The 20,835-nt window shown below is 44.5% G+C and overlaps 1 long non-coding RNA gene across 1 annotated transcript; it reads right to left on the reverse strand.

Annotated features, from left to right (window-relative positions):
- Positions 1-2,279: 2,279 nt before the first annotated feature.
- LOC125250385 lies at positions 2,280-4,659 on the reverse strand. The gene is made up of 3 exons (XR_007180785.1): positions 4,081-4,659; positions 3,828-3,989; positions 2,280-3,726 (listed from the first exon to the last, which is right to left on the reverse strand). It is a non-coding gene; the product is annotated as an uncharacterized LOC125250385 (long non-coding RNA).
- Between the last annotated feature and the right edge of the window lie 16,176 nt (positions 4,660-20,835).

The raw sequence follows: 20,835 nt of genomic DNA on the forward strand, positions 1-20,835 counted from the left end.
TGAAATTTCGATCGGATTGGAAGGGGTGGTTTATTCCTTTTCTAATCCGATCTAACAGCAAAAAATTACCATGTAAACGCTTGAATCCGACTACTTTCTCAATCAAAAGTCAAAAGTCTCTGGAGCACATGTGCAGTGCAATGTTGACATGCATTACGCAGTGCGCAAGTTCACGTTCACGTCTGTAGTTGTAAAGATGTATGCCAACAGGCAGTGACGTATATATCCTTTCGTTATAATATTGGATTTTTTTCCGTTTTAAAACAAGAAGGGGAGCCAATGGATATCACACAAGAAGCAACGTGCAAACTTTGCTCAAGAGTTATGCCGGTGAAAAAGTCTCAACCTCGGTCAGTATTCACCACAAAAAGTGAAAGTAAAAAAGTGACAGAGCTGTCTGACGCTGCATTAACAGAGCATATTCTCTCAGAGACGAATTTCAACATAAAATGCTGATAACGGTATATAACTCTCTAAATTTATTCCATTATTTGTCTTGTGGCCGTACATGGCTAGTGAAACAAATGAGAATAATAGTATTTCGTGTAAACAGTTTGTTTGAGTGTTTGTAGTGTTTGTCAGTGCTTGAAGTAAAGCTACGCTTAATTTTCATTGATGACAATATATAGCCTACACTCTCAATAATATAGGCCTATAATTCATTGTATAAGACCTAAAACATTTTAAATCATTTTCAAAGTTAGCAAATAGCCTAATCTTATGTTATCCTCAGGACATGTCAGTTATGCAATGATGCGCTATGAAATTATTGCGGGGCAAATTTATTATAATATTAATTTAATAATGAAAGAAAGAAGCCTAATGTAACAGGCCTACAATAATTGGAAATGCCAAATCTTCTTAATATTGCCTAGATTTGATGCTTTTGACAATATCTCATCGATACATGATCGTCTGTTGACGTAACCCGGGTTACCGCAAGTGTGATTGATATGACGTCACACATGAGTACATGTTTAGAGTACATGTAAACAGATCTGCAGTCGGATTCAATTCATTCGGATTGATGAAAATTGGTGCATGTAAACGTAGCCAATGAAAGCTGAGGAGACTTACACACTGTAAGCTGATAAGTTGATTTATCTGTGTTTTAAAGTGCTGTTGTTCATAAAGATTATTAGATGCATCCAGAGGCTTTAGGTCAAGTAGAATCTGCGATTCTCTGACCCAGTTTGTTAGCTGGTTTCCACGGCTGCAATATGCGGTGTTTTCCGCCAACTGGCAACCTGTTATGTCGAAATACTATTGGATAAACTGGCTGCACACGGTTTCACACAGACCAAAACAAAGACAGACATTCCAACACGGAACGCACATTTCAAAGTAGAATATCTGGCTGTAGTATTGTTTTTCTGAGAAACAAGTAGGTGAACTTAACATGTTTCCTAAATATCTGCAAACATATTGGGGTATTTTTATGCTTTATTAAAGTAAAAATCTTACATATAGCCCCTTTAATGAATTTAGGACAGATGTTTGACAGTTTTAGGTTTATAAAACACAGTTCTCTATTTTGAGGCCACCACCACTTCTGGTTAAAGCCTGTACCAGCCCCTGAATCCGTTCCAGTGTCAGAGTCAGCTCCAGTCCTTGAACTCCGCCCAGTGCATGCTCCTATACCAGAGAGCACTGCAGTGGCCCTGATGACACTAGCAATTGTGTGTGTTTGGCCACCCACACTTCACCTCCTCTCACAGCTCATATAACCGCTGTAACACCCGCCCCCTGGAGAGCCAGTGAACTTCAGTGTGCAGAAGCAGCTGTTCGTGCCCTGACCCCATCTCCTGGCAGAGGACCCCAAACAAGCGAGAGTTTAGCGGCCGTGATTTGATGAGATTTATAATTTTCATGGATTGGTTCAGCACGGAGTCAAAGAGAACCCGCATTTTTTTAGCAGCTAGTGCTTCGCGATGGACCATGCAATGTGTCCATTTCACAAGTGGAGCTACTTGCTGAATGCGAGCAGCTAGGCCACGCTCACGCCCTGTTATTGCCTGCGCACCATCCGTGCATAGGCCAATGCATCGAGTTTGGCTGCTGCACTATCGCTTATCATTATTCTGCACATGTCTTGTGCTGCCGGCAAAATGAGAGTCTGGCGATTGTATGCGGTTTACCCAGTTGAGCGATTCTTTTGGCCACTACATACAATGCCTCCAAATACTGTTTAGACACAGTGCTGTGCACTGAAATGGTTGCCTGTTGCTGATGGAGGCCATCAAGCTTTCTTTTAAAATATTCATCCGGTTTATTTTTAATGCCAGCATGCTTTGTTTCGAGGTGCCTTTTTAATTTGCAGGGCTTCATACTGTCGTTTGCCAGCACTTCGGCACACACGACACACTGAGGTCTCAGATCAGCTGTGACTGTAAACCCAAACTGCAGGTATGCTTCATCGTACCTTCGAAGCTTTTTTGCAGCTGGTGGTGCGTCGGTTGGCTTGTTGGTCTTCACAAGAAATTTCTCCATTTTTGTTATGTGTTTTCAATAAAATTTAGGCAATATGTAACTGTGTGTGTGGCTATGTTGAGAGACGTATCAGGGGCTAATCAGTCGGGACTTAGGCACGATCTTTAATTAAACGAACAAAACAATTATTTTGCAGACAATTCAGATTTTATTTTAATACTTAACGATTGTAGTCCTCGTCAGTGTGTGTGTGTGTGTGTGTGTGTCTTAGTTGCGTGGGTAGTTTTAGCTAAGTGTAGCTACTGCCTAGCAGTTAAAAAAATGACTGGCTAGGGCTGAGATTTGATCTAATCTTTAAAAAGAATGTTTGTGGGTTTAGTCTTTAAAAAGACTGTTGGGGTTTTGTAGTAAAGGCCGATGTAAATCGAGATTGATAACAGACTAGCGAGAGCTGGCACAAGTGAACTTGGCAAGAGACTAGACTAGAGTGAATGGAGAGCTATGTCGTGAGTCAATTTAAATGCAGTGATTTATTTTTGTGTGAGAGTGAGTAAACATTTACATTTACACCCCGCTCAGTGTCACCAAATGTGACACTGATATGACAGTTCAACAAACAAGTTAATAATATTAAGTTACTGTTTTGGTTTATTTTAGCAGCGAAAATAGATCCGATGAATTGAAAACAAAGATCACAACATAGCGCATCTGACAGCAACACTCAGTCATGTTTTGAATGATTCAGTGTTTTGAACAAATCGTTTGAGTCAAAGATTCAATGACCCATTCACAAACATCTGTCTCATTCTTGATGAATCAGCCGTTTGAACGAATCGTGAATGAACGACTCAATGACTCGCTTAATAAAACCGCTTATCACCTGCATTTGCGCTCACTATCGACAAACCAATCAAATTTGTTCGTAACTTTTTTTTAAAAAAATCAGTCCAAACACATTTTAATTTTTATTCAGGAGTTATGTATATACAAAACTATAACTTTTTATGACAGTAGTTTAGTGATAAAATTTTTTTTCAAATTTATTTTTCCAGGTTTTACAGTTGTATTTTTGTAGAAAATGACAGATCGTTTCTCTAGATAAGACCCTTTGTAATGAAAATAAAAACATACATATGAAGCTGTAGTCTTGCATGACTTTATCCACCATATATTTAATCTGCTGTTATGGTGTAATTTTGAATATAAACTTACATTTTCCTTGTCATCAGTCACTTCCTCCTTCACTGCAACAGAAGCTTCGTTCGGCGTGTGGGTTCTCCCCTCCCGTTCCTGATCCTGCAAACAGACATTTGTGTCAGGCGTCACAAACACTCACAAGGTACACGCATCTGTGGAGCACAAGATCAGGAGGCATGGGTAAAGTAAAATACACTTACGGTCATGTTCGTCACAACGTGTGGCTTGTTCGCACCTTCTCCAGGGCTTTGAGGAGCAGATGAAGGTAAAGAGGGCACAGGCCGTGTGGGGGAAGGGAGGACTGGAGGTTTGTTTGTTACCACTAAGCCCTAAGCCACAACTTTTGCATCTCCTCTAACAACCTGAGGAAATTAAACACAAACATTTTAATAAATATTAAATATTGTACTGCAACATGACAAAGCAGCGAAGCATGAAATGTAATTTACACACCTGGCAAGAGGATCAGCAGTTGCCAAAATGTCTTTAATACTCTGGTACTCCCAGAGACGTCCCCTGTGGATAAATTTAGACAGCTCTTTCTTGGCTTGGATCACCGTGGCCTGTATCTCTGCCTCTGAGCGGTCGCGCATGCACACCGTCCTGAGGTGCACAGGAAGAGAGGGTGGAGCCTTCTTGCAGTGAGGGCAGAGGAAGTACATCCGGCTGTGGAAAGATCTGTGTGAACAATAAGAAGACAAAGTTATATAATACATTTCGGTAAGTTAAATAACAAGCAGGCATCAAGTCGTGAGACTCTCATTCTGCAGCACAACTCTTCAAAAACAACAAACGGCATCAGATTACACAAGGCCGAAGGAGCTTTCCAAACAAAGGAATATACGTAGAAAGACCTGTAGTGCTACAGTAAGTTATAGAGAAAAGTGAATTGTTCCCAATAGATTATACTGCATTTCCTAGCCAATACGAAATTACATTCAATAAGGCAGAAAACAATTATTTTATTCCAAGAAACCTTTACCCATCAATTTTACTCAGTCACAAAGACTATTTTGACTTGCTATCAAAACAATGCTTTTCTCATTTATTATATCTGGTCCAATAATATATATATATATATATATATATATATATATATATCAGAGGTCGCGTTAGACTTTCTCATTGTCCGTCATTTTGACGGACAGGGTCGTAAAAATTCCGTCATAATCTATTATTACCTGTCATTTTAATTTTCATATTTTCTAATAGCTTTTATTTTCATTCATATTTTAATCACGAAAACGAGCAGATAGCCTAAAGAATTCATTTATTTATTTATTTATGAACATAACAAATGAACAAAAACTGCATGAAATTTCATGTTCAACAATTTCTTTTTTTTTTTTTTTTCCGCCCTGTCAGCGGAGGCAATTTAAACAAGGCCATTTGAGCCAGAACAGGCAGATATAAACAACGCAACTTGCATAACTTAAATACGTAACAAAATATTTCAATCATTGTTCTGGCCTATCTGCCTGAACTCAAATCTTCCTCCTGTTCCGCATCGACTTGAATTGGTTGCTCGCCTGTGCGTAATCAAACGCATCAAGGGAGACAGATGCAGAGGCAATTGTCATTAAATTCTGTGTCTTTGCCTCAGAAAGACGACTTCTTGTGACAGTTTTGATTTTGTTCTGGAGGCTGAAACTGCGTTTTGCTGCCACACTGGAGACCGGAATAACTAGCGCCACTTCAGCCAGAGTTTTGTAGTCAGGAAACATTTCTCCCAGGGAAGTGATCAGAAGTTTGCAGGACTCTCTGAATGTGGGATGTCCCGATCCTGCAAGCACTCGTTTCATCGGGAGGAAATCCTGCAGCACGCGCTCCTTCTGTACCAGGGGCGCAGATGCGCACTTCTGCGCTCCATAGTGGTCACAAACGCGCTCCAAAGCATCCAGCCCATAGCTCTTCAATGCACTGTCAGTGCCCGGATAGCGAGATGCATTGAGTACGGTGTCGAGGTCAGCGATGAGACCCACATGCTCCAAAGGAAATCTTTTTCTGATAGATCTGGTGAGCTCTGCTATGTACTCTTTGCGCAAAACTGAAAAGCTCTGCGCATCTGCATGTGTCAGAATAATGCCACAGAACTTGCCATCTTGTAAGTCCTTGTTGAATTCTGTTTCCGCTTTACCTGGCTCATTCATCAAGTCATCTAGGCTAGCAAGGGTCATGTTCACAACAGGGTGGATGTGTGAGATGTTAACATCATCTTTTTGGAACGTGAGATTCATGCGGTTCACAACGGCCAAGACGTCAGACAACATGTGAGTTAGGGCAGGGAATGTGTATGTTTGGATGCGCTTTCGAATACCCTTAGCTACCGGGCAGTTTTTCGAGTTTTCCTCCTCCTCCAATTCCAATACCAGAGCAACCCAGTTGGCACGTATGCCCTTAACTGCCCTCTCCAATGAGAGCCAGCGTGTTGCCGATGGTTGTTTTAGACTCAATAGGTCTTGTGCCTCCATTTCATTTTGGAGTTTGTTTAATCGGTTTGTTCGAATGGGGGAATTCTTGTAGTATGTGTATATGTTATTAACAGTGGTGACATATGCACTTATTTCACTCACAACATTGGAGGCATCACAAGCAGCCAGTGCCGTTCTGTGTGCACCACAGTGAATGTTTATGAGGTAGGGACAGTCATTCTGACGAAGCCGAAGGAGTTCGACACTCATGGGTGAAGCTGTAGGAGGCAGAGACTCAGGGGGCAAATCTTCAGGACCCAGAAACTCAGGGGTGAAGCTGAAGGAGTTCGACACTCAGGGGTGAAGCTGAAAGATGTAGAGACTCAGGGGGCAAATCTTCAGGACCCAGAAACTCGGGGGTGAAGCTGAAGGAGTTTGACACTCAGGGCTGAAGCTGTAGAATGCAAAACTCAGGGGGCAAATCTTCAGGACCCAGAAACTCAGGGGTGAAGCCGAAGGAGTTCGACACTCAGGGCTGAAGCTGTAGGAGGCAGAGACTCAGGGGGCAAATCTTCAGGACCCAGACACTCAGGGGTGAAGCTGTAGGAGGCAGAGACTCAGGGGGCAAATCTTCAGGACCCAGAAACTCAGGGGTGAAGCTGAAGGAGTTTGACACTCAGGGCTGAAGCTGTAGAATGCAAAACTCAGGGGGCAAATCTTCAGGACCCAGAAACTCGGGTGAAGCCGAAGGAGTTCGACACTCAGGGCTGAAGCTGTAGGAGGCAGAGACTCAGGGGGCAAATCTTCAGGGCCCAGAAAGTCAGGGGTGAAGCTGAAGGAGTTCAACACTCAAGGCTAAAGCTGAAAGATGTAGAGACTCAGGGGGCAAAAGGAATACTTCAAGTATGTATTTTTTATCCATTTTGTTATCCTCTCATCATTTTTAGGGGCCAAGCACCGAAGGTGCTTAGGCACCTATTGTTATTGTTGGCGTTCCGTACGCTTATTATTAGGGGCCAAGCACCAAAGGTGCTTAGGCACCTATTTTATTGTTGGCGTTCCGTACGCTTATTAGGGGCCAAGCACCGAAGGTGCTTAGGCACCTATTGTTATTGTTGGCGTTCCGTACGCTTATTAGGGGCCAAGCACCGAAGGTGCTTAGGCACCTATTGTTATTGTTGGCGTTCCGTACGCTTATTATTCTTCTTCTTCTTCCGCTCTTGATGTCTATGGCAGCCCATAGAACCGCTTGCGGGAAAGTTGTGAAATTTGGCACACAGTTAGAGGACAGTCTGACCTTTGTCCATAGCAAATTTGGAGTCTCTAACTCAATCCCTCTAGCGCCACCAGCTGTCCAAATTTGCACTTATGTTTATGTTAATAACTTTTGAACCATAAGGGCTAGAAACAAAATTCTTTTTTCCCCTGATTCCTTGGCTCAAGACGAATCGACTGTACCATATGACGTCATTTTCCGTCATGAAAATTTTTCCGCCATTTTGAATTTTCTGAAAAACGTACTTTTTCGAACTCCTCCTAGACCGTTACTCCGATTTTCATGAAAATTGAATCAGATCAGCTTCAGACCATGCTGACAAAACGTTATGGAATTCAAGTCGATTCCTCAAACCGTTTTCGAAAAACTCACGAACGAATTGTATGTAGTGCTTGTGAAAACAGAAGTAAGGCTGTATTTCCGCAATGCTTTATCGTATTCAGACCAAACTTGGTACATGTCATCACAAGCATGACCTGAGGTACCATGCAGTGTTTCGGCGCAGCGCCACCTACTGGTGCGGAGATATGAAAAATTGACATTTTTGCTTATAACTTCTGATGGGTTTGTCCAAAAATCATAAATTTGGTCTCGTTGGATTTGGGGAATCATATCGAGTCGAATGATATCCAATTTTCCCACTTCGGCCATTTAGGCCGTCGGCCATTTTGAATTTTGTGCTAAAATGCTGTATTTTACGAACGCATTAGCATATCATTATGAAACTCGGTATGGGTCATCAGGACAATGCCCTGAAGGAGCCTGAGAAGTTTCGGCACAGCGCCACCTTGTGGTCAATAGTTATAACAAAATTTACAAAAATGCTAATAACTTTTGACTATATTAACCGATTGTAATGAAACTGGACTCAGTAGATTCCTTGGGTCATGTTGAGAACATAGATATCAAATTTGCTATAGTCGGCTGAACTTCCTGTCCGCCATATTGTTTTTCTTTAAAAACCTACTTTTTCGAACTCCTCCTACACCTTTGCTCTGATTTTCACCAAAATTGAAATGTATCATCTACAGACGATGCCGACAAAAAGTTATGGATTTCAAGTCGATACGTAAAACCGTTTTCGTATACCGGAGCAATGAATTTGAGGCATGTTGTAAAGCCCACTCTTGTAGCTGTATCTCTGCACTGCTTTATCGTATTCAGACCAAACTTGGTACCTGTCATCACAAGTATGACCTGAGGTATCATGCAGTGTTTCGGCGCAGCGCCACCTACTGGTGCGGAAATATGAAAAATGGATATTTTTGCTTATAAATTCTGCTGGGTTTGTCCAAAAATCATAAATCACCAAACTTTGCAAGTGTCATTGTCACCTCACTCTGACCATACCGCAAGAATTTGGACACAGCGCCACCTATTGGTCGAAAGTGATGAACCAGTAAATCCTCATTTTTGATCATTTTTCAGCTCTTTTACCTAAAATGATCTTAATAGGTCTTTAATTGCTCACTGCTGCTGTTAGCCTGATGCTCCCAGCCGTGTTGGCTTGCTTCTTGTGCCGTTTTTGTGCTTGGCCCCGTAATTGCTGCTTGCAGCTATATTTAGGGCCAAGCACCGAAGGTGCGGAGGCACCTATTGTTTCCGTTAGTTTTCTTATTAGGGGCCAAGCACCGAAGGTGCTTAGGCACCTATTGTTATTGTTGGCGTTCCGTACGCTTATTCTTCTTCTTCTTCTTCTTCTTCTTCCGCTCTTGAAGTCTATGGCAGCCCATAGAACCGCTTGCGGGAAAGTTGTGAAATTTGGCATACAGTTAGAGGACAGAATGACCTTTGTCCATAGCAAATTTGGAGTCTCTAACTCAATCCCTCTAGCGCCACCAGCTGTTCAAAGTTGCACTTATGTTTATGCTAATAACTTTTGAACCATAAGGCTAGAAACAAAATTCTTTTTTCCTATGATTCCTTGGTCAAGACGAATCGATTGCATCATTGACGTCATTTTCCGTCATGAAAATTTTTCCGCCATTTTGAATTTTCTGAAAAACCTACTTTTTCGAACTCCTCCTAGGCCGTTAGTCCGATTTTCATGAAAATTGAACCAGATCATCTTCAGACCATGGTGACAAAAAGTTATGGAATTCAAGTCGATTGCTCAAACCATTTTCGAAAAACACACGAACGAATGTACGTAGCGCTTGCGAAAATAGAAGTAAGGCTGTATCTCTGCAACACTTTATCATATTCAGACCAAACTTGGTACATGTCTTCACAAGCATGACCTGAGGCACCATGCAGTGTTCGGCTCAGCGCCACCTACTGGTGCGGAGATATGAAAAAATGGATATTTTTGCTTATAACTTCTGATGGGTTTGTCCAAAAATCATAAATTTGGTCTTGTTGGATTCGGGGTATCATGCCGATCAAATGATATCAATTTTCCCATATCGGACATTTTGGCCGTCGGCTATTTTGAATTTCGTGCTAAAATGCTGTATACGAACGCATTAGCGTATCGTTACAAAACTTGGTATGGTCATCAGCACAATGCCCTGAAGGAGCCTGAGAAGTTTCAGCACTGTGCCACCTTGTGGTCAAAAGTTATAACAAAATTTACAAAAATGCTAATAACTTTTGACTATATTGACCGATTGTAATGGAACTGGTCAGAGTAGATTCCTTGGGTCATGCTGAGAACATAGATATCAAATTTGCCATAGTCAGCTGAACTTCCTGTCCGCCATATTGTTTTTCTTCAAAAACCTACTTTTTCGAACTCCTCCTAGACCGTTGCTCCAATTTTCACCAAAATTGAACCATGTCATCTTCAGACCATGCCGACAAAAAGTAATGGATTTCAAGTCGATAAGTCAAACCGTTTCGTATACCGGAGCAAAGAATTTGAGATGTGATGCAAAAATTACCCTTGAAGCTGTATCTCTACAATGCTTTGACATATTTAGACCAAACTTGGTACATGTCATCACAAGCATGACCTGAGGCATTATACAGTGTTTCGTGCAGCGCCACCTACTGGAGTGGAGATATGAAAAATTGTTATTTTTGCTCATAACTTCTGATGAGTTTGACCAAAATTCATAAATTTGGTATGGGTCATCAGGACAATGCCCTGAAGGAGCCTGAGAAGTTTCGGACCAGCGCCACCTCGTGGTCAAAAGTTATAACAAAATTTACAAAAATGCTAATAACTTTTGTCTATATTAACCAATTGTAATGAAACTGGTCTCTGTAGATTCCTTGGGTTATGCTGAGAACATAGATATCAAATTTGCCATAGTCAGCTAAACGTCCTGTCCGCCATATTGTTTTTCTTTAAAAACCTACTTTTTCAAACTCCTCCTAGACCGTTGCTCCAATTTTCACCAAAATTGAACCGTGTCATCTTCAGACCATGCCGACAAAAAGTTATGGATTTCAAGTCCATATGTCAAACCGTTTTTGTATACCAGAGCAAAGAATTTGAGGCATGATTCAAAAATGACTCTTGAAGCTGTATCTCTTCAGTGCTTTGACATATTGACACCAAACTTTGGAAGTGTCATTGTCACCTCACTCTGACCATACCACAACAATTTGGACACAGCGCCACCTATTGGTCGAAAGTTATGAACCAGTAAATCCTCATTTTTGATAATTTTCAGCTCTTATGCCTAAAATGATCTTAATACGTCTTTAATTGTTCACTGTTGCAGTTGGTCTGATGCTCCCAGCCGTGTTGGCTGGTTTCTTGTGCCGTTTTTGTGCTTGGCCCCATAATTGCTGCTTGCAGCTATATTTAGGGGCCAAGCACCGAAGGTGCGGAGGCACCTATTGTATCCGTTGGCGTTCTTTTTTTTTTTTTTTATTCTTCTTCTTCTTCTTCTTCTTCCGCTCTTGAAGTCTATGGCAGACCATAGAACCGTTTGCGGGAAAGTTATGAAATTTGGCACACAGTTAGAGGACAGTCTGATCTATGTCCATAGCCAATTTGGAGTCTCTAACTCAATCCCTCTAGCGCCACCAGCTGTCCAAAGTTGCACTTATGTTTATGTTAATAACTTTTGAACCATAAGGGCTAGAAACAAAATTCTTTTTTCCTCTGATTCCTTGGCTCAAGCCGAATCGATTGCACCCTATGACGTCATTTTCCGTCATAAATTTTTTTCTGCCATTTTGAATTTTCTGAAAAACCTACTTTTTCGAACTCCTCCTAGGCCGTTACTCTGATTTTCACGAAAATTGAACCAGATCATCTTCAGACCATGCTGACAAAAAGTTATGGAATTCAAGTCGATTGCTCAAACCGTTTTCGAAAACACAAGAACGAATTGTACGTAGCGCTTGCGAAAATAGAAGTAAGGCTGTATCTCTGCAACGCTTTATCGTATTCAGACCAAACTTGGTACCTGTCATCACAAGCATGACCTGAGGCAACATGCAGCGTTTCGGCGCAGTGCCACCTAGGGGTGCAGAGATCTGAAAAATTAATATTTTTGCTTATAACTTCTGATGGGTTTGTCCAAAAATCATAAATTTGGTCCCGTTGGATTCGGGGCATCATTCCGAGTCGAATGATATCCAATTTTCCCATATCAGCCATTTTGGCCGTCGGCCATTTTGAATTTTGTGCTAAAATGCTGTATTTTACGAACGCATTAACGTATCTTTACAAAACTTGGTATGGGTCATCAGGACAATGCCCTCAAGGAGCCTGAGAAGTTTCGGACCAGCGCCACCTTGTGGTCAAAAGTTATAACAAAATTTACAAAAATGCTAATAACTTTTGACTATATTAACCGATTGTAATGAAACTGGTCTCAGTAGATTCCTTGGGTCATGCTGAGAACATAGATATCAAATTTGCTATAGTCAGCTGAACTTCCTGTCCGCTGTATTGTTTTTCTTTAAAAACTTACTTTTTCGAACTCCTCCTAGACCGTTGCTCCGATTTTCACCAAAATTGAACCGTATGATCTTCAGACCATGACGACAAAAAGTTATGGATTTCAAGTCGATAAGTCAAACCGTTTTCGTATACCAGAGCAAAGAATTTGAGATATGATGCAAAAATTACTCTTGAAGCTGTATCTCTGCAATGCTTTATCATATTCAGACCAAACTTGGTACGTGTCATCACAAGCATGACCTGAGGCATTATACAGTGTTTCGGCGCAGCGCCACCTACTGGAGTGGAGTTATGAAAAATGGTTATTTTTGCTTATAACTTCTGATGGGTTTGACCAAAATTCCTAAATTTGGTATGGGTCATCAGGACAATGCCCTGAAGGAGCCTGAGAAGTTTCGGACCAGCACTACCTTGTGGTCAAAAGTTATAACAAAATGTACAAAAATGTTAATAACTTTTGACTGTATTCACCAATTGTAATGAAACTGGTCTCAGTATATTCCTTGGGTCATGTTGAGAACATAGATATCAAATTTGCTATAGTCGGCTGAACTTCCTGTCCGCCATATTGTTTTTCTTTAAAAACCTACTTTTTCGAACTCCTCCTAGACCGTTGCTCCGATTTTCACTAAAATCGAACCGTATCATCTTCAGACCATGCCGACAAAAAGTTATGGATTTCAAGTCGATATGTAAAACCGTTTTTGTATACCGGAGTAATGAATTTGAGGCATGATGTAAAAATGACTCTTGAAGCTGTATCTCTTCAGTGCTTTGACATATTGACACCAAACTTTGCAAGTGTCATTGTCACCTCACTCTGACCATACCACAACAATCTGGACACAGCGCCACCTATTGGTCGAAAGTTATGAACCAGTAAATCCTAATTTTTGATCATTATTCAGCTCTTTTGCCTAAAATTATCTTAATAGGTCTTTAATTGCTCACTGCTGCAGTTAGCCTGATGCTCCCAGTCGTGTTGGCTTGCTTCTTGTGCCGTTTTTGTGCTTGGCCCCGTAATTGCTGCTTGCAGCTATATTATTATTTTAGTTTTGGTAATTCTATTTTTTATTTTTGTCACACCCTAGAAAGTATGAAGAATGGAGACCACAATTTTGATCCCATGGTTTTCCTCCACAATGAATGCCCTCCTCTGAAGTGATTTTCTTTCTAAGCAAAGCATTCGAGAATGTCTAATGTTAGCCATGTATGTTCCGTAGAGAAAGCGGACATTCAAACGGACTTGTATAAAGGATATAATATTACGGACATCGACTTGAAGAATGAATGTAATGCAATATACACAGGTAATCGCCTACTCTCTCTCTCTTGCTCTCTCTCTCTCTCTCTTGCTCTCTCTCTCTCTCTCTCTGCTCTCTCTCTCTCTCTAATACTGTACAAAATTCAATGTGTTTCAATGAAGCGACTCAACGTTCCTTCGTTACTAGTTCTAAAGTGACGTTTTAGAGTTAGTAACGGAGGCTTGGTTCAACTGACAACTTAAATTTTGAAACGTTCCTTCGTTACTAGTTCTGAAGTGACGTTTTAGAATTAGTAACTGAGGCTTGGTCCAACTGACAACCTGAGATTTGAATCCGTGGCGGAAGGAAGGAAGTAGTGCTGCACAAAAAAGGGTTTTCTGTCCTCATGTTTGTGGTCTCTCACATTTTGAAAATCTTATACGATTGTAAAAATCTTTTAGTGTGTACCCAGCATAGGTCCTCTTAAAATACAGTCGTATCCATATCCATTTGGTTCACATGGATACATGTATTATTGCAGCCCTAATCAATGTGTTATGAAAATATCAAGAAAGGAATTTAAAAAAAAACGAATTTGATAAGGTTCCAGATAGTGGCGTGTCATTTGAATTTGATTACCTAAAGCTTCATCCTTCAATCCAGGAAAGCGATGCTGCGCAACTCCGGCCTTTCTACCCACCATCACATTTGCTCCATCACTTCCCAGTCCAACTACCCGACCCATAGCTACACCACGGTCTGACAACACATCTTTTATTTTTGCGGTGATGCATTCTGCAGTGGCCGAGGGTATTACATGGTTTCCAATGAACACAGTTTCAATTATTAAATTACTTTGACAAATATATTTAAATAGTACACAGTTATTTTAAATTGTAATAATATTTCACAATATTACTGTTTTTTACTGTATTTTTAATTAAATAAATGTAGCCTTGGTGAGCAGATGAAACTTCTTTTAAAAACATTAAAAATCTTAGTGGTTCCAAACTTTTGTACTGTACTGTATATATATATAGCAGAAATAAATAAGATCAATGTTTGATGCTTTTGGAAAATGCTGCTTTTTTCTAATTCTAATTTTAATAACTATTTTAATAAATTCTAATTCTATTTTAATAACTGTGATCTCTGTATTAAATCAAGGTACCTGCAGTGTCATACCCACACCAAAAATCGCAGAGTGTGGAGGAGAAGATTGCCACGACCCTAAAACATGCCCCAGATTGTGCAAAAGCAGCTAATCAGGTGAGTGCATTATAACAATTTTCAGGTATAAACAGTTAGCCAAAGAAAAGCACATTTAATCATCTCACACAGACAGACGGACAGACTGACTGACAGATAGATAGAAGGACAGATAGATAGAACAATACAACATACAGGCGGACAGACAGCTGACTTCAGTTCCAACCCTGCTCCGACACACCTGTCTGTAATTATCAAGCAGCCCTTGTTACGTCTGGAGACTTTATTTAATTGTTTTGTGTGCTTTTGTGTTTGTTTCTCTTTTTGTTTTTCCTACATGTCCACAACTACCTTGTTGAGGGAGGTAATTGGGTACACCTGTGGCTGATTTGCTGCCCATTCACCTCAGAGCCACTGATTGGCTGCAACCAAGAGAAAGCCAGCATATAAAGCCAGCACTGTCTCACAACAAGCTGAGAGGGAGAGGGTTGCAGATGGTTGCTTGCCTGCCACATGGACTTCTTTTCTCTTGCCCCAGATAATGCCACTGTTTTTGGTCAATGATCTTTGTTAACCATCGGTGCTGCTGTGAATGTAGTTGAAGATTTATAGGCTTTGTTTTCTTTAGAATTTAAGATTTATTTTAAGTAAATTTGTAGGGAGGTGGGTGCCTTTTTTTTTGTTTGAAATTGCTTTTCTCCTGGTTATTTGTAGTCAGGAAGATAGGCAAGTTCATTTGTTATTTATTTTTCTTTTTGGTTATGTATAGGTAAGTTATGATTAAACCTGAGTTAGAAATGTTTTGTTTGTTATGTTGGCCTTTGGCCCCTCCTGAAGCTTATGTTTTTCCTCTTTTATATTTGATCTAATAAATATCATCTAAGAATCATTGGTTTTCGATGTGTGTTGCTGGGGTGGGAGACAAGAGGTTCCTGTGCTCTCTCTCTCTCTCTCTCCAAAATTTTGTTACTGCCATGCCATCTCCCTTAGACTAAAACGGGCTGGCATGTAACACCCTGAACACCTTGATTAGCTGGTTTGATGGGGGATGGAGCTGAAATCTGGGGGATGGAGCTGAAATCTGCAGGATGGTCGTTCTCCAGGAGCAGGATTGGACACCCCTGTGCTAAAGGAAAGAGAAACAACTACAATTGACTGTCTTCGATGAAATCAACTGAAGATAAAAAATCTTGGCAGAGAATTAAACAACTCTACAAAAAGCATTAGCAGCTTCACTTATTACTAACCAGAATTACTTTTTTGTTCTATTAGATAAATGATGCCCATTTAATTTACGAATGACTGACTGCTTTCATTTCTGCTCTGACAGACGCAAGACCACGACACACACGTGCATAATAGAAATCGTACTTGGTTACTAACGTAACCTCGGTTCCCTGAGATACGGAACGAGTACTGCGTATGGGGAAAAGTCTCCTTTTTTCCCCGTCACTGAAGCCTTTTTCAATAACGCAGTGTAACTGCACCGTCATTGGTTCACTCATAGACAAGTTGTTGAACCAATGGCGGCGCGGCATAGCTCGCGGCCTATGGCAGAAAGCCACGCAAAACTTTAAGCGCCGAAATGGGTGCGCCCCATATCCAAGGGCTATATGGAAGCAGGCAGTTGAAGGATACGTCACTCTCCACAGGGTCTATTTGCGTGAGTGAACACCAATCAACAAAGATCAACCATTTTTGAGCGTAGAGGCGTCTCGAAGGACGCAGGGCTCTCGCCTGAGCAAATGGTATTTAGTAACGCCCCGGGGAGGTTACTCGGCTCCGTATCTCAGGGACCAGAGGTTACGTTAGTAGCCCAGTAGCGTCTGGCTGTGGGTGCCAGATACGTTCACTCGTACTTGCCTGAGAGAGGAGATCCCGAATCTCAGGGGAATCGGCCAAGTGGGCTCATCGTGCAGAGCTTGAACAGCTCCGAGGACAAAACTTGTTTTGGACGCCGGAAGGGGACCAGGAAAACAAGCAAGAAGGCAAAGCCGCCGTATCCCTTGTTACACTACAAGGAAATTAATCCTGTAACGGCGTGAGGCGGAACTCATAAGGGGCCGCCAATCACACTGAAAGAACCCGAGCTTGTAAGGTCGGGACATCAAGATGGTAGAACCTGACAAAAGTGGACGGCGAAGACCAGCCGGCCGCCTCACAGATGTCTTTTATGGAAACTCCGTTGGACCAAGCCCATGAGGAAGCCATTCCCCTAGTGGAATGAGCTCTAAGTCCTATGGGGCAATCAGCACCAAGAGAGGAGTAACACAGATTAATGGCGTCGACTATCCAACGTGAGAGACGTTGTTTTGAGACCGGAGACCCCCTGGTGCGGCCACCAAAACAAACAAAGAGCTGATCCGACTGCCTGAAAGGCTGAGATCGCTCCACATAGGTCCTCAATGCCCTGACAGGGCAGAGTAATTCCAGCTCTCGTTCATCCGTAGAGGAAGGAAGAGCAGAAAGTGAGATGACCTGCGCTCTAAACGGGGAGAGCACTTTGGGAACGTAGCCATGCCTGGGTTTCAGAATGACCTTAGAATCGTTAGGTCCGAACTCGAGGCATGCAGGGCTCACAGAGAGGGCCTGCAAATCGCCAACACGCTTGACCGATGCTAGTGCAAGTAGCAGAGCGGTTTTTAGCATCAGGGACCTGAGGTCAGCTGAATGCAGCGGCTCGAAGGGGTTACCTTTTAGGGCTCTGAGGACCAGAGAAAGGTCCCAGGTGGGTACAGTAAGGGGACGAGGTGGATTTAATCGCCTAGAACCCCTTAAGAAACGGACTACAAGGCCGTTTCGACCCACTGATTGGCCGGCAATAGGAGCATGGAACGCTGCGATGGCTGCCACGTAAACTTTAAGCGTTGAAGGGGTGCGCCCCATATCCAAACGCTCTTGGAGGAAAGACAGTATGAAGGATACGTCACTCTCCACAGGGTCTATGTTGCATGAGGAACACCAATCAACAAAGACCGACCATTTTTGAGCGTAGAGGCGTCTCGTGGACGGGGCTCTCGCCTGAGAAATGGTATTTAGAACGTCCCCGCCCAGATTGGTCTTGCCCGGAATATGAGTCGCTCTGAGCGACTGAAGTCTCGGCAGAGCCCATATCAGAAGGCGTTTCGCCAGAGCGCACAAGCGGCTGGACGAGAGACCTCCCTGATGGTTTATGTACGACACCACTGTCATGCTGTCCGATTGGACTAAGACATGGCGTCCTGTCAAGTGAGCCTGAAAAGATTGAAGATCTTTCATCACTGCTAGCATCTCTAGACAGTTGATATGTAGACGGCTTTCCTCGTGACTCCACGAGCCGAAGGCCGGTCTGCCCTCGCACACAGCGCCCCAACCCGAGTTGGAGGCGTCCGTTGAGAGCACTGTCCTTTGTGAGACCGCCTGCAGGGGTACTCCAATACTGAACCAGGCAGGGTTCAACCAAGGTTTCAGGGCTAGAAGACAGGCCCGATTGACCTTGAGACATAGGCAGCCGTGCCGCCAGGCGTTTGGAGGAACCCGGAACTTCAACCAGTACTGCAGAGGCCGCATCCGAAGAAGGCCGAGCTGCAGCACCGGGGAGGCGGAAGCCATCAACCCTAGCAACCTCTGGAAAAGCTTCAGAGGGAGATAGGCTTTGTTCTTGACTGAGGCCGCGAGCTGCTGAATCGCCAGAGCGCGTTCTGACGAGACTACTGCCGTCATACGGACTGAGTTGAAGACTGCCCCCAGAAACGAAATTTGCTGGCTGGGGCACAGCGAGCTCTTGGCTAAGTTGACCCTGAGACCCAGGCATTGCAGATGGCTGAGGAGCACGGATCTGTGGTGTTCCAGCTCGGCTCGTGAACGGGCTAGGATGAGCCAGTCGTCGAGATAATTTAAAACCCGGATTCCCATTTGTCTCAGAGGGGAAAGCGCCGCGTTCATGCACTTGGTGAAAGTGCGAGGAGCCAGAGACAGCCCGAAAGGCAGGACCGTATATTGGTACGCCACCCCCTCGAATGCGAATCTCAAGAATCGTCTGTGATGGGGGGCTATCTGGATGTGAAAATACGCATCCTTCAGGTCCAGCGAGCAGAACCAGTCCTCGGGGCAAATGTGCACGAGGATCTGCTTCAGCGTCAGCATTTTGAAATTCCGTCTCATGAGGGAGCGATTCAAAAGTCTGAGATCTAGGATGGGTCTGAGACCGCCATCCTTCTTGGGGACCAGAAAGTAGCGGCTGTAAAAGCCTGACTCGCGCTCCGCAGGGGAAACTATTTCCACAGCTCCCTTTCTTAGCAACGTCATAACCTCGGCACGGAGGATGTGAGCGCTGTCCGGGTTCACTGAGGTTTGAAGCACCCCGCCGAAGTGAGGGGGCCGTCGTGCAAATTGGAGCGAGTAGCCCTGAGTTACGATCCCCAGGATCCATTCTGACACACCGGGGATGGCTTGCCAAGCCTCGGCCCGAGTGACAAGGGGTTGAATGACATCGGATGGCAGGCCGCCATAGAGGGGGCCGCACACCGAGAGAGGTGGAAGAGGAAATTTGCTCTCTTTTTGATGAAGTAAAATAGTGTTCGCCGTGAAAACGGCGTTTTGATTGGGCGCAACAGTTGTGGGCCCAGCTACAACATGAAGCATGTTTCCCACGCCCGGAATTAAACGAGGCGGAGGGGAAACTGCACGTAGGAGCTTTTGGGGTGGTCCGGTCGCAACGAGACAATCCCCCGTCCTCTTCCTTTTTGAAAAATCAGGACGTCTTCGGAGTCACCGGGTCCAGCACAATCTTGGGCCGGGGTCCCTGGCGTCTCGGGAAGGGAGGGCGCTTTGCAGGGCGTGAGCGCTGGCGGTGCTCCTTAGGCGGCGCTGCCTGGGCGGCGGGTGGCGTTGGCTTGTTCTGCTGAGCCGGCGCAGTCCTGGGGCGGCTGGAAGCAGAAGCAGAGCTGGAGCGCTTGGGCAGAAAATGTCTCATAGCCTGAGACGACTTCTGCGCCGCGGTGAAGCGCTCGGTAAAGCCATCCACTGCTGGCCCAAAGAGACCGAAGGGTGAGACCGGAGCGTCCAGAAAGGCCGTCTTATCCAGGTCCTTTATTTCCGTCAAGTTGAGCCACAGGTGGCACTCCAACACTACCAGGCTGGCCACTGAGCGGCCAATGGCCTGGGCCGTAGCCTTCGTGGCTCGCAGGGCTAGATCGGTGGCGCTGCGGAGGTCCTTGAAGGCCGGTGCGTCTATACTGGACTCATCCAGCGAGCGGAGGAGTTTGGCCTGGAAGACTTGGAATATGGCCATTGTATGGAGCGCAGAGGCAGCTTGGCCCGCCGAGGTGTAAGCCCGTCCAGCCAGAGTAGATGTGGTCCGGCAGGGCTTGGAAGGAAGGGCCCTCTTCGTCTTCCATCCCACAGCCGCGGGAGGACAGAGGTGAGCAGCCACCGTTTCATCCAGGGGTGGCAGATGCTTGTATCCCTTCTCCTCTGCGCCGTCAACGGCGGTGAGGGCAGAGCGATGCGTCGTGTGGAGGCGGGCGGAGTACGGAGCGTGCCACGATTTTGTGAGCTCCTCGGGGAAGAAAGGAGCTGAGCGCTGGCGAGGCGTTTGGCGCGGCCTGGGAGGAACCATTCGTCCAGGCGGCTGCGAGATGGCTCCTCTGGAGAGGCCCACTCGAGGTCCAGCTCTTCCATGGCTCTGGACAGGATGCGGAAGAGTTCGGCATCCATGCCTTGGCCGTGCTCTATGGGCTCCAAAGGAGGTGGGGGAGCGGGATCTTCCGGCTCGCCAGCCCAACCTTCTGCTTCGGAGGCAGCGAGGGACATGGAGTCATCCTGCTCGTCGTCCGATCCTCTAAACGAGACGAGGTCGCTTGCATCGGCAGAGGGACGCTGCTCGGGTCGGGAGAACAAGACGGGAGAATGTTCCCTTGGAGGAGAGGGCGAGGCACGCGGGGGCTGGGCTGGCGTGAGCTCGCCAAACTCCGGGCACTGGGTCGCTCTACCCCGCTGTCTCTTCCTTGCCGGCTCACGGGAGGAAGGAGACGGGAGGGCGCGAGCGGCGAGATCGCCCTCTGTGAAGAAGGCGACCCGCGAGCGCAGGGAACCGAGACTCATGCTCTCGCAGTGCGGGCATGAGGCTCCAGCAAGCGCGCCGTCAGCGTGGGACTTGCCCAGGCAAGCGACGCACTCGCTGTGACCATCGTCGTCATGCAGAGGGGCTCTGCACGTGCCACA

The sequence above is a fragment of the Megalobrama amblycephala genome, linkage group LG17 (assembly GCF_018812025.1).
Source record: "Megalobrama amblycephala isolate DHTTF-2021 linkage group LG17, ASM1881202v1, whole genome shotgun sequence".
Lineage (NCBI taxonomy): Eukaryota > Metazoa > Chordata > Actinopteri > Cypriniformes > Xenocyprididae > Megalobrama > Megalobrama amblycephala.